Genomic DNA, 14,254 nt, shown 5'->3' on the forward strand with positions numbered 1-14,254 from the left:
GGAACTCAGAAAGAAGACAGGTTGACCAAAGTCTCCGGAAGCTCCCCACGCTCTGGGATCTGGGCTCCTTGTGCTCCCAGACTGCCCCCCCCCCCAGCACTCACCCTCCCTGGGGAAACCGACATGGCTGCAAGCACATGGCTAGGCCCATTGTAGGGGGTTAATAGATGTTTCATGATGCTCTGGCTGACTGACTGGGAAAGGAAGCAGGAGAAGCCTGCCCTCCCACCCCCAAGAGGAGCTCTGACTCACAACCTGTTTGGCACTGTGCACCTCTCTGGTTTCCTGAACCTCTCTCTCTAATGCATAAAGCCTCCGTGGCAGATGTTTTAAAACAATGATCATGACAATGACACTGTAATCCCTTACATTCCCTTTGCATCATAGAAATTTTCAGAGTGTTTTTGCAGGCTTACTCTTTAGGGTAGTTACGTTATTTGGACTGAGAATTTGCAAGACTTTTTTGGTGGTCCCATCAGATAACCGCAGCCCCCAGGGCTGGGAATCTGTTCATAGTATGAGCAAGGAGGGACAGGGAGGAAGGCTGGTTCAGAACCCAAAGTAATTTGAGAGTGTGGGTAGAGGTTAGGGTGGTCTGGTGGGGGGGGCGTGGGCACTAAATTGAGGGTGGGCGTGCCCATCTATCTAGGGATTGATTGCAGGGCCTTTTTTTTTTTTTTTGGTTTTCTTGGAAGGAATAATGGGTATGGAGGAATTCAGTGTGTAGAAGCAATAAGGGCTGGTCCGGGCTTTCTCCTGGGGGGCAAAGCCAAACGGCCAAGGCCGAAAGAAGGGCAGGGGCTACCTTGTGTGGAGATGGCCGGCACCGGCCCCAGGACGTGGAAGGGGTGGCCGCGCTAGCGTGGGGCGAGGCGGGTGCCGGCGGGGGTGGGGAGCCCCGGGGGCCGGGGCGGGGCGGGGCGGGGCGGTCGCGGCGGGCCGGGCTGGGGGCGGGCCGGGGCGGGGCTCCGGGGCCGTCTCGCAGGCTGCGGCGGCCGCGGGAGAGGCGTCCACAGCGGCGGCGGCTGGGGCAGCGGCGGACGCGCGGCCAAGCAGGGCGGCGGCGAGCCCGGGTGAGCGCGGCGGGGACGCGGCGGGGACGCGGCGGGGAGCACGGGTGGGGGTCGGCGGGGAAGGGGGTTCGGGAGGCGCCGGGAGAACCCTGCCATCCTTCCCCGGCCCCCGATGCCCCTGCAGCCTTCAGGGGAGGGAGGGAGGGAGAGCCGAGAACCCAGTCCTTCAGCCCTTCTCCTGCGATCGCCGTCCAGATGTCCGTCTGTGCGCCCGTTGCCCTGCTCTCCGGGACTGCCTCCTGCTTGTGTTCTAGATCACCCCCCTCACCCCTCAACCGCTCAATCCCCGGCCCCCAGCCAGGTATCATCAGCTCCAGAGCCATTCTTCCAGGAGACCCCATCCTTCTGCTTCCCTCTTCCCACCACCAGAGGCCCGGGCTCCCCATCTTTCTCTACAGCCTGAGAGGCAAGGATGACCGCTTCCCCAGTGCCTGCATACCTGGACCTTTCTGCTGCCAACTGCCCCAGATGTTCTTAGCCAGCCAGCACACTGCTGTGCCTAGGACCCAGGCCTCCTCTCTAGATCACTTCCTTCTCCTCAGAATCCCAGGCTGGCAAGAGGGACTTTACGGATCCTGAGCTTTGAGAACAATTTGACCCACTTCCCAAAAGGCTGGTCCCAGGCCAGCCATTCTGTGCGGTGGAGACACCTGTCTTGCCTGCCAGCTGAAGGACCAAGAAGCCTCTGTCAAAATGGGCCAGTGGGTTCCTAGGTCCTTCTCCAAGCTGTTCTGACTTGCTGGCCAGTGTCCCCAGAGACCAGAACCAAGACCTTTGTCATTTAAGACCTCTGGAGGTATTTGCTGACCCCACCCCCAGATCCTCCAAATTCCCCCAGCTGCTGACAGGCCACTGCTCTGGGCTTGGCCTCTTCACCCATGTGCTGGCTTCCCTGCTTGCTCCCCAAGGACTTGGGGCAGAGTAATGGGGCAAGTGTTTGGGGCCTTAGTAGCCCCCACAGCTCTGTGGGCCTCCTGCCTTACTCTGTTGGAAACTTTTCCTCCGGTCTTTCCCCATCACCATCCCTCTGGATAGGGCCTGTGCCATCTGCATATCATTGAGTCCCCAGGGCACAGCAAGCTGGGATGGGACTGTGAAGGGCTGGGACCCCGTACTGCACGAGGGCCAGCAGGAGGAGGGTGGCAGCCAGCCAGGTCAGGCCGGGCATCTGGGCCTGGGGGCTCAGGCTTTAGGGTGGGTCCTTGGCTTTCCCTTGAGCTCCGAATGGGGTCCCAGGCTGGCTTTGCTGTGAAGAGAGGAGGCAGAACAGGGGCTGTTTTCCCTGCGTGCTTCTGACTGTCTTGTGTTGCTATGGTGACAGTTTTGCCTCTCTTCCTCCTTCTGACTCTTCTGGGAGCTGGTTTTTATTGGTCTGTTGTCCTGTCTTTTATGGCTCTAATTTCTCCTTTCTACTTGGTCTGAAATAAACAGTCATAAACATGGGCACTGGGCCCAGGCTGGGGGCTGGCAGAACTTCACCACCTTCTGGCCCTGGGCTCCTGTGAGGGGAGAGAGGTGAGGACCCACCCGTCCACACCCCCTCCCGTCGGCATCTCTGGGAAGCGGGCAGCACACAGAGGGTGGCAGACTGCCTCGGTGCTAACACTGGACTCCGTGTATGGTAAGGGGCTCACTGCTGCTGTTCACGACAGCCCCGTGCCGTAGGGGCTGTCCCCACTTTGCAGATGACGAAACTAAGCTCCAGTGACTGTTGCCCTCAGGTCACACTGGTTGTAGCACTCAGGATGGAGCTGGCATCGTGAAGCCCATCTCCCTGCCTTCCCACCCTGTGGGCTTCCTGGTCCTGCTCCCCAACTCCCAACTCCCCGGGGCAGCAGAGCAACCCAACCCCCACGTTCTAGAGGTGCTGCGGACTCCCACAGAGGCGAGCTGCCAGGGAGCTCCCTGTCAGGTCCTTTGGTGCACCCTTGACCCCAACTGTTGGGAGACCCAAGTTGAGAGGGGAGAGAAGCCACTTGTGACTTCCTGTTTTTGACTCAGACCAAGAAGCATTCGGTTTGCTTTTGCTCTCAGAGCCTAGTTACAACTGGGTAAGTCAGGAGCACGGAGAGCCAAGTAAACCCACGCTCCCCACCCCAGCCAGCCCTGGGTGAGGAGTTCAGAGTTCTCCAGGGCCATAGGGTCACCGACTGCCAGTTGTCAGTGACACTCTCCAGAGAAGCTGCCCTGTCTCTTCCTCTCTTCCCTTTTATTTTCCCTTTCTTTCTCACCCCCTCCCCTTTCTCCCTTCACTTTGCCTAGGCTCCAGGCTTATTAATAATACTCTGAAGAAGCAAATGGTAACATGAGAAGACTAGGGAATCAGCAGCCTCATTGTCGAATGTTGGCCCTGGGGGCGTCCGTCACTCCTATGGGCCTCAGTTTCAAGTCTTTAAAATGGGGTTTACGCGTCTATCCATGTTAGCTTGCTCTTGAAGGATGGCGTGGAGTAGCCTATAGGGGGCGCTTTGAACAGTCGATAGCCTGAAGCACCTGAATGTCCTCATCCGGTTGGGAAATCTCAGTGTTGGAGACCCCGAACTACTACCCAGAGATTAGAACTGATCTAGAAAGAATTAAGCCGTGAAATGTCAGGGTTAGAGGCATTCCTTAAAGCCATCTTGTCTGCCCTTGACGTTGCATTCACTTAGTTCACCTACTTGACATTCATTGAGCATCTACTCGGCACCAAATATAATTGTGGGAACTGGGGATTTCAAAAAACACGCACATTATTCCTTTTTTCAAAGAATGAAGTCAGAAATGGAAAGAGATCCTCAGGATGCAGTCAGAGAGGTGGTGTGACAAAGTCACGGTGATGCAGGGCCCAGAGATGACAATTTGACTAGGTCACGGTTAAGGCTGAATCGGGCATCGTGTGCTTGGCTCCTGTTTCATCCTGGTTAAAATCCTTTCTCAGAGGCTGCATGAATTCCCTCACAGGGCAGCGTGGTGATTGGAAAGAAGTGGATTTTGGAGTCAGCTATGACTCCAAACTCTGTAGCTGTAGGATCCTGGACTAGATAACCACACCGAGCCTCAGTTCTTGTATCTGTAAAATGGCAGTAACGCTGCTTGCCTTCTGAGATGTAAACGATCTTAATGTCTTTATGGGGTCTGGCATGGTGCCCACCTCGTAGTGCATTTGCCAGTATTTAGTCTGATTGATTAGGAAAGAGTTCTCCGGTACTAGGCCTCTGGGTCCTCTTAGCAGAGGTGGGGAGCTCGTGGACTAATTCTGGCCTTTGGAGATCCACTCATTATCTGGGAAGGTTGCAAATTGCCCATGCTCGGGACCCTCAACTGCTGGGTAATCGTTGAGTTATCTCTCACCAGAGAAATGATCCTTTACCACACGGGGACTCTATGCAAATCCCCAACACTTTTGTTTTCTCAAGGGGGAACCTATTTGAAATGGCAAAGAACACTCTGAGTTTCAAGGATAAGCTACTATCTGTGAGAGTACTTTGATTTGATGAAGTCCCACGTGTTGATTTTTTCTTTGTTGCCTTTGATTTTGGTGTCAAATCCAAAAATTCATTGCCACGACCAGTGTCAGAGAGCTTATGGCCTGTATTTTCTAGGGGTTTTATGGATTCAGGTTTTACTTGCAAGGTTTTAATCCATTTTGCGCTTATATGTGTGTATGGTGTAAGAAAGGGGTCCAGTTTTCCCAGCACCTTTTATTGAAGAGACCATTTTTCCCTCTTGTGTTTCTTGGCTCCTTTGTCAAAGGATACTTGCAAATGAATGCTTCATGCTTTTTATTCTGGGCATGTGTAGCTTCCTTTTTTTTTTTTTTTTAAAGTTACCACATATACATTTTCTCAAATCCTCCCCAGAATTCTGTGACATTAGTATCATCGGCCCCTTTTCACAGTTAAGGAAACCGGGAGGGGCAAGGTAACAACACAGAGCCCATCAGCCGGAATTTAAAACTGGGTCCTGCTTGCTCGCTGTTTGTGCGTTGGGATACAGTCTTGTCATTTCGTTGGCTGGTGTGTCGGTGACCTAAAGTAATTGTGTTTGGAGGACAAGGGCAGATTTTAACAGGGAGGACCTGGTCGGTAATTTAGACTCATAGTACATATTTAGAGACTTTATTAGAGTTTTGCTCTCAGCGTAGCATTAATGGAGCTCTCTGCAGCTGGCCGAGGCTTCATTCTGGGAGGTGATGAATGGAAGAGGAATCTGACATGTCCAAGTTAAGAGGAAGCATTCGATGATGCTGAAAGGAGCATCCTCTGCACACGAACGGATTACCGGTTTGTCACTGAAATAAACGGGACTGATTTTATAACTGTCATTAGAACCCACCTCTAGGAATAGGAAAGTATTGAGAAGCAATTGTGGAATTACTCACCGCTAGCCTTTCTCAGGAATTCAGAAGCCCGATTTCCCTGGCCTGAGAACCCGTTGTCCCAGCGAATCAGGTGTGAAAATGGTGCCGTGTTCCCCAGCAATGTGTTTACCTGGTCCAGCTTAGCGCTGCGGACAGATGTGCTCCTATTGGCAATTATCTCAGGGCCAGAGTCTGGTGTCTGCTTATTTAATGACTTCACTCTCCAATAAAAATTCTGTATGGTGTAGATAATTAGATCTCTAAAATGAAACCGGGGAAATGATGTGCCCCCAAAGCATTTAATTGCAGTTTTATGATGGATCAAGTGTAAAGATGAGATCACTCATTCACTTATTTAACAGATACGTACAGGGCAGGCCCTTGCCCTCTGCTGCCAGAGATGGCACGTAGTGATCAGTGTGGCATCATCCCTGCCCGCAGCTGGCTCTCACTCCGTGGGGAAGCAGAGCAGGAGACACATTGCTAAACGCAGCTTGGCATTCGTGTGCCGGAGAAAGAGGGAAATATAATTGTTTTGACTCTTGCTGCAAGGCAGGCCATTTCTGTCCACGTGGTATTGTTTGCGGAGCATCTGAAATACACCTGACATGTTGCAGGTTGAGAGGCTTGGGATAGGGAAGCACGTGGCGTAGACAGCTGATGACCCGGGCGTGGCTCTCAGCTCTGCTCCTCGCTTCCCCGGGTCAGTTTCTCTCTTGGTGACACGGGAAGGTTGGATTTGATGACTTAAAAGGACCCTTCCACATCTAGCTTAATGATCATAATAAGCCCCTGGGCTCCTTTTCCTGAGTGATGGGGAAGGAAGCAAGGCTGGCAGCCTTAGTCAGCAAGGCTGCCGAGGCAGAGCTGGTGTGTTTTCAAATAATCCTCTCAAGGAGCAAAGAAACCTTGCTCTCCCTCACAGAAAGGGAACCACGTTCTGATCGAGCATCAGGGAAATAAGTCAAAGCCAGTGATGACAGGGAGAGACAAAAGGGTTGCAAATACTCAGCAAGAGGTGGGGAGCAGAGTCACCAGCTTCCTCCTACATTCCAGGGTCTCTGCTGACATGGGTATGGAGGGCTTGGCTTCATAGATGCCTTGGTTACTGCAGTTGTCTTAAGTTAACGTTTTTCAAAAAATAATTTGGTTCGATGATTCCCAGGCCTTAGAATAAATGAAAATGCACAATCATTTTAGGATGGTGAGGAACAGAGGGAAACACACAACTTCGTCAACGCTCCATCAAGTTCTGTCCTTCCCACTGACCAAACATAGGCCCTTCCAGGGGCAACCATGGGCTGGGTCCCAGTAGCCTAGAATAGGGTGGCAGCATGCTGGGGCCAGGGGGCAAACTAACAGGGAGTCAGAGAAGACCCGGGGTCTTCCACCCATGCTGCCCACTCCCTAGCAGCCTAAATTCTCATCTTCTGAGTCTTGTGGTCCCTTTGGTAACACGTGGGCTGTGGCAGCTTTTGAACCATGTAAATATTGTCAGCAGGAATCATGAGCACTTACTGTCACTTTTAGTCATCTTTTGATGAGGTTTGGAAACAGCCCCATTCTGGGTGGAGAAATTGAAATGGAGAGGTGCTAAGGAACTTGCAGAATGCCATTTCATTCAGGAAGGTTGCGGGGTTGGCGCCTAAAGCCACATCTGTGTGCCTGCAAAGCCTGGGCTCTCTCCACCACCCGTAGGAGAAATGAGAACCGTGCATATGTGAGGAGTGTGGAATTAAAAAGATGTGTCTTGGGGAAAATCCTCATCTCAAAGAGCTAGATGGGCCTCCCTCCACACCTTGAAATTGACAAAAAAAAAAAAAAAAAAAAAAAAAAAAAAGAAAGGAAAGAAAATATAGCTGTGTTTTCAGTGCTTCCCTGTGACCGGCATCTCGGCATTGGACTGACGTCCTTGGAGGGTGTCCTTTGCTTAGCCCACTTCATCAGAGAATGCCATCCAGCAGTAATGAGCTGAGCCTCTGGTGTGTGCAGCATATGGCCTTGCTGAGCTGTGGAGCCCACCCAATTGAGGCAGGTTGTGTATAACTAATTTTTCAGACTTCTCCCTGAGACAGCTGGAGGTCATGGGAGCACAAGAAAACCGTGGACTGAGCTTGCAGAATGACAGATTCACATGTCGTCAAAACAAGAATGACACCTTTGGTCTACTTCCTCTATTTTACAAACACTGAGGTCAAGAGAAAGACATAGATAGGTAGATAGATAGGGAACCCATATCAGAGACTTTTCCAAGGCTGGGACCAGAATTCAGCCTTGTGAAAGCTACAAGCAGACTGTAACTCTCTGAGATGTCTAGGGGTGAAATGTACACATAGACGTTCTGTGTGAATATCCCTGGGGCTACAGGGCCAGTGTGCACCTGGAAACAAACAAACCTGGGTTGAAATCCTGGCTCTTCCTCTAGGCAGATTCCTTAGACTTGCTAAATTTTGTAATTTACGAACTGAAGTTAATGATATTTGTGTCTCAGGAATATTGGAGAGAAGAAATTAATTAGCCATGTGTCAGCCTCCTTTTTTTGCTTGGTCTTTGAAGAAAATTTGAAAAATTTTTCGCTCCTGCTTTTAGGCTCCTCTTTATTTGTTGTGTGGGGTAGAAAGTGACACGGGGCTTCTCTTTTCTCTGATGGACACATTCCTGAATTGCCCCTCGACAAAGCCCCCAGATCCACTCCTCTGAGCTTGTATTTCTAGCTGTGAGTCTTCATATTATACTTGAATCGAACCTGGCTGTATTGTTTGCTGGAGCGTTACAAGTGTTGCACTTAATCTATAATCTGTCTCCCCACCCTTAGTCTTTTCCTTATCTTGTAAGTGTGCATAGGTGTGTTTTCTTTCTGAAGTGTTGAGGTTTCAAATCTGGGCCCTTGGGTACCTTCAGATGTAATGAATAAGGTTGCAAGATTGACATTCCCTTATTTGCAAGTCCAAAATCCAAAATGCTCTGAAAAGTTAAGGTGTTGTTTTTCATAACTCATTTGAAGTCAAAAGCTGGCCTGATTGTACATGAGACTCTTCATGGGTTTCATTTATACCACTCTAGGTGAATAAGTTTTTCATCAGAAGGATGAGTGTCCGGGAGCCTGCCAGGGTATACATAACATAGTACATGCACTGTATTATTGTTCTAAAATCTGAAAGGTTCTGAATTTAGAAGTACATCTAAGGAAAGAATATCAAAGAAGGGTTTGTGGACCTCTTATTCATAAACCCAAAAGAACACGTAGCTTCCCTGAAGAGAGAGAGAGAGAGAGAGAGAGAGAATGAGCGAGGGACGGGGAGGGACAGAGGACAGAGGATGAGAGAGAATCCCAAGCAGGCTCTTCACTGTCCCTGCAGAGCCCAATGTGGGGCTCGATCTCGTGAACCGTGAGATCATGACCCGAGCCGAAATCAAGTCAGACACTTAACTGACTGAGCCACCCAGGCGCCCCTCAAGTGTCCTGCCTTTGATACTAGATGCTTTGGTGACACGGCTCATCTGGTGCTCATCAAAAGCCTTAATGCGTATTTTGTATGTGACATGTATTGTATACTGTATTCCTACAATACAGTAAGCTAGAGAAAGGAAAATGTTAAGAAAAATCATAAGGAAGAGAAAATAGATTTACGCTACTGTCCTGCATTTATTGAAAAAATCTGTGGGTCAGTGGACCATGTTTTTCAAGGGTCAACTGTAATAGGAAATAAATGACCATTCTTGGCACAAACACAAAACAACAGCAGCAGCAATAACAACAAAAATTTTGAAGAATAGGTTCCAGCGTTTCAATGGGACGAAGTAAGTTTTTAAAAAAATTCCATAGGACTAAAAATAAGCTGGGAATTTTTGGTCTGGTGTGGCTTCTAGGCAAGTTTCATCATTGGCCGTTGGAGGAAGGTAGAAGGGAGTTTTTAAATCTTACTCATCATTTTAGCCATATGAGAGGGAACCGGGGCCTCGCCAGGGAGCATGGGGAAGTGAAAGCGGTAACCAGAGCGTGAGAAGGTCTCGCTTCTTATCTTGGGTCTGCTTTTGACTTGTTGAGTCAGCTTGGGCATGTTGCTTCCCTTCTCTGGGCACCAGGAACTCTGTTTCTAAGTAAATTAAGTCTTTCTTCCCCCGCTGTGAGTGGCTAGGGTGGAGGTGGGGGCCCCCATCAGAGTGAAAAGCGCTGAGCGGCTTGCTGGCTGTGTTCTTGAAGCTTCAGTCCTCCGTAGGGCCTCCGTGCAGGCCGGGGGATGGCAAGAGGCTTCCCTGCCCCGTGTGTCGGTTTCCTCCGGCTGTTCCTTTACTTCTCACAACTCTGATCCTCCGGTTCGGGGGTGGGGGGCTGGTTTGTGTGGGATCCACCTGCACTGATGCCCAGCGAGGGCTCACTCAATGCTTGAGCAATGCACGGCAGGTGACCGATGCCCTGCTGGAGGCGGCCATCCCAGCAGCTGCTCTCGTGACTGGGGTTGTAGTGAAGGTCATGGCTAGGCATTCTTGAAGCGGTGTCGGGAAGGAGAGTGAAAATTCCCTGTTGTAGAGCATGGAACCAGGGGCGGTCTACCCAAGGTCGACCCACCTTTGTGGGCTAAATATGGATTATAGAACATGGAGGTACAGGGCTTTGGGGACCAACCTTATTCTCTCTCTCCTTCTCTATTTCTTTGCCCTTTAAGTTTACAGTTGATGTATCATACCTCTGGCTTTTGCCAGGTTGAAAGTTTCACATGTCCTCCTGGATCTCACGACGTATAAGAAATCGGTCGCTCTGCTCCTATCTGATACCCACCCTGATCATCCAGGGGATTCTCACTTGGCAGTATTTCATGATAGGAACCAGGGGCCTGACTGTGGACAGGGGGTTTCCACAACGGAGAAGTGACCTTGAGTTTTAGGATCCTGAGGCCCTTCAGTTTGCAGACTGTGGGAGCCACTGGGGAGTGGTGAACATGGTCAACACCGGGGCACCCTGGTCCTGAAGTTCCCCAGGGTGCTTCCTGGGGTTGGCTGGTCCTCGTAAATCCGAGAGGCCCGGACTCCTGTGTGTGTGTGTGTGTGTGTGTGTGTGTGTGTGTGTGTGTATGTGCAAGATGGGGAGTCCCTTCAACTTCAGGGAGGTGTTACCAAGGCCAGAGCCTTCTCAGGTGCTCTCTGAGCAAGGCTCCCCCTCAACTTGAACCCTGGTTTTTGTGTAGCTCACTAAGGAACTGACCGCTGAGGGGCTCCCACGGGGCTAGGGGGGCCTTTTGTGTTTCAAGGACCGGGGACCACCACTGAGATAGGCAATTCTGAGGTTCCCTGGCAGGAAGCAACCAGATCACATTTTTTTAGGGAGACATGTCTAACTCTTTTGCTTTGGAAACACAGGATCCTGTCAAATCTTACTCTGGACATACTTGAAAACACTCAAATCATTTGAGCATACTACTTTAAAAATAAAAATAAATGGAAGAAGAGCCTAATATAGGTTTGAAAAAAAATAAAGGAGTAGGAAAATATTCAGTTTTATTTACTAACTGGTTGGGGGATGTAGGAAAAGGTTATGAAAGAGAAAGAGAAGAGAAGGAGAAAGAGAAACCCCGAAGAGACACTGTGGCAGCTGCCTCTGCCCAGGAAACATGGTTTTCTGGTCCCTTCGTTGAAGGAAAACAGCGTCGGGAGCCTGGAGGTGAGGGCAGAGAAAGACCTAGGAGCTAGGAAGGGAGCTAGGAATCCTTGCTCAGTTTTGCTTCCTACGCTTCCAAAGAGCAGGGAGACCTAGCGGGATGTGGAGGGAGCACTGCCTGGGGAGTCTCTGGAGAACTGAGTTTCCCCCTGGATTCCAGTCCCTCTTTAAAAAGTGGGTTTCACTGGATGAAGTGTAAAGCGAATCCTGGGTCTGGGTCGATGAGGGAAGCCTGGCTCTGGATTTCCGGGCTCAAGGCTGCCTCTGGGAGAGGGAGAGGGTTGTGTAAGCGCGTGCCCGACGAATGGAGTGCTATGTGCCCATCTCTTATTTTTTCCTCCTTTGAAACACTGTGTCAAGACTCCACCCCCTGGTTCCCTTTTACACTGTTCACTGGGTAACCTGCTAGTAAGGTTGTGGCTTGTATAAATTTATCTGTTCAGCCTCAACCTCAGGAAATACTTTGAGTAGCTCATATAAACAAAAATAGCTATGGTATGTTTGATATTTCATGGTATATGCAACATGAATTATTTTTTCTGCCTAGTGATTTACAGGTTACCCAGGACCGACATGGCCCCTCATTGTTCAAAGTACACTCAAATTTTCATTTATATTAGTAGAAATTAATTATGCTTTTCAGCATATTAATTCTATTTTGTTCATCTGTTTATATACATTTTTCACCTTATAGACAACCTTGCAAGGTAGATATATTTATTTCTCTCTCTCTCTCTCTTTTTAAGTTTATGTGTTTATTTGGGGAGGGGGGCAGAGAGAGAGAGAGAGAGAGAGAGAGAGAATCCTAGGCAAAGCAGGCTCTGTGCTGTTTCCATGGGGCTTGAACTCATAAACTTCAGAGATCGTGACCTGAGCCAAAATCAAGAGTCAGACGCTTAACCGACTGAGCCACGGAGGTGCCCCTATTTCTCTTTTGAAAATAAAGACAATCAAGTCAAGAGAGGGTTTTTTTTTTCCTTTAACGTTTATTCATTTTTGAGAGACAGAGAGACAGAGCACAAGTGGGAGGGGGCAGAGAGAGAGGGAGACACGGGATCTGAAGCAGGCTCCAGACTGTCAGCACAGAGCCTGAAGCGGGGCTCAAACCCATAAACCATAAACCGTGAGGTCATGACCTGAGCTGAAGCTGGACTCTTAACCAACTGAGCCACCCAGGCGCCCCAACAAAAGAGTTTTAAAAACTCGCTTTAAGACACAGGATTGAAAATGGGGCACCAGGATTTTGGCTCAAATCTGCCTGGCTCTCAAAGTCCTACACTTTCCCACACCACATAGTTCACACTGCTTCCAGGCCACAATCTTATTTTTTTTTAAGAAAATACAATTTTTTCCCCTGCCATGACTCTACTTAAGCCCAGAAAATACACTCGGTTGGAGTCCTTTGCCTTTTTCCAGAAAGGAGTCCCATGGCTCTCCCTACTTTAATGTAAACTGCGTGCAAATACTGTATTTCCATACAGAGAACTTTTACTATGCACTTTCAAAGTGGCAGACACTGTTCTAGAAACTTTTACACGTCACTTAATAGGAGAATATGTGGGCTTCATTTTATGGCGGAACGAAGGCTCAGAGAGATGCAATTATTTGCATAAAGGCAAGTAGCATATGAAAAGTGATTTGCTTTTTGAATTAACAATTTAGAATATAGTTCTATAGCGTGCTGGGGGCTTTGCTTTTGGCCTAGGACCAAAGTACCCCTTGTTGAACCACAGGATCAAGTTCAGCGGACCCACCTAGCTCTCACCCTCATTGTGCCTGGCTTCTTCAGTCTCTGTCTGCTGTGGTTAGAACTTGATTTGGTGGTTGTGGAGAAAGGCATGGTTCCTCTTGTCTCTTCCCATGTTGCATTAGCCTGTGCCATCCTTAGCTCATTTTAGTTAGTCTGAACTGTTTTAGTTTCATTGCTCATCATAGACTTGCATTAGCTTCATGTTACAGAGGAGAAAGTGGTAATATGATTTACCCAAGATCACGCATGGGCTAGGCATTCTCTTTTCTAAATACTTTGTATTAACCCAAAAGGTCCTTTAAGATTTAGTATCCTTTTCTGGATACATCCCCCAACTCCCCACCAAGTCCATCCATCCATCCATCTATCCATCCATCCATCATCCATCCATCTATCCATCATCCATCCATCCATTATCCATCCATCCATCCATCCATCATCCATCCATCCATCATCCATCCACCCATCCATCTATCCATCCATCTATCCATCATCCATCTATCCATCATCCACCCATCCATCCATCCATCATCCGTCCATCATCCATCCATCCATCCATCCATCCATCATCCATCCATCTGCTTATTCAATGAACATTTATTGGGCACTCACAGGGAGTTGGTGACCTCTCCTCTGTGTCAATTTCTGGAGATTCACAGTGAAGCAGTCAAAATTTGCCCCATGAAGCTTTATTCTATTGGGGAAAGGTGGGCCATAAGCATGTCAACAAGTAAAATGATTATGTTAGATGTCATATATTCCATGAAGAGAAATGGAGTAGAGATGGTATACAGAGTGAGGAGAGAGTGGGGGAATTTAGGGGAAGAGTTGCTACTTGGACTTGGGGGGGGTCAGGGAAGTCCTCACGAAGGGTGAGATGAGGGAGGGTCTGTAGGAAGTGAGAGAATGAACCACGTAGCTTTCTAGAGAAAGCATGCTCCAGGAAGAGAGTGAGCAGGGTAGTCGTGCCCAGCCCGTTGAAGGAGCCACAAGAAGACCGGGGTCTATAGCAGAGTGACAGGTGGGCAGTGGCCGGCAGAGAGGTTGGGGAGACAGCCTGGAGCTGGCCTGTGATTTCAGTGCTCGCCTGGTGTTCCCTCTGACCGTGAGCCTTCACGGTATTTTTATGAACACCTTTTCCCCTGACCTGTCCCCACACTGGCCTGTGCACCCTGGAGGGAAGGCCGCTTATCCACAGTTTTCACGTCCCGAGCCCTCAGTACAGGCCTAGGGGAGAGGAAGAGGGCAGTGTTTATAACACTGCTCCTTTTCTTCTTTTTTTCAAGGCCAAGTGTTCTAATTAAAGATTATTTGTGATCCTTTTGATTAAAAAAAAAAAAAAAGGTTATTTTGAAGGAATGCCGCTTCTAAACTCCAATTAGGCAGTTCCTTTTTGGACAGCCATCAAACGGATGGGCTTGCTAGGGAGACAG

General features: G+C 49.3%; 1 protein-coding gene across 7 annotated transcripts in view; it reads left to right on the plus strand.

Annotated features, from left to right (window-relative positions):
• Positions 1–941: 941 nt before the first annotated feature.
• Positions 942–14,254, plus strand: part of CYRIA (CYFIP related Rac1 interactor A) — a 105,412-nt gene continuing 92,099 nt past the window's right edge. For 2 of the 7 annotated variants that reach the window (XM_045447666.1, XM_045447669.1), the window contains exon 1: positions 984–1,073. The gene's annotated coding sequence lies outside the window, so the exon portion shown is untranslated. Of the gene's footprint in view, positions 1,074–14,254 lie in introns of all 7 variants that reach the window. The other 5 variants (XM_045447672.1, XM_045447670.1, XM_045447668.1 and 2 more) reach the window with 5 other exon arrangements.

Source organism: Leopardus geoffroyi, chromosome A3, assembly GCF_018350155.1.
Source record: "Leopardus geoffroyi isolate Oge1 chromosome A3, O.geoffroyi_Oge1_pat1.0, whole genome shotgun sequence".
NCBI lineage: Eukaryota > Metazoa > Chordata > Mammalia > Carnivora > Felidae > Leopardus > Leopardus geoffroyi.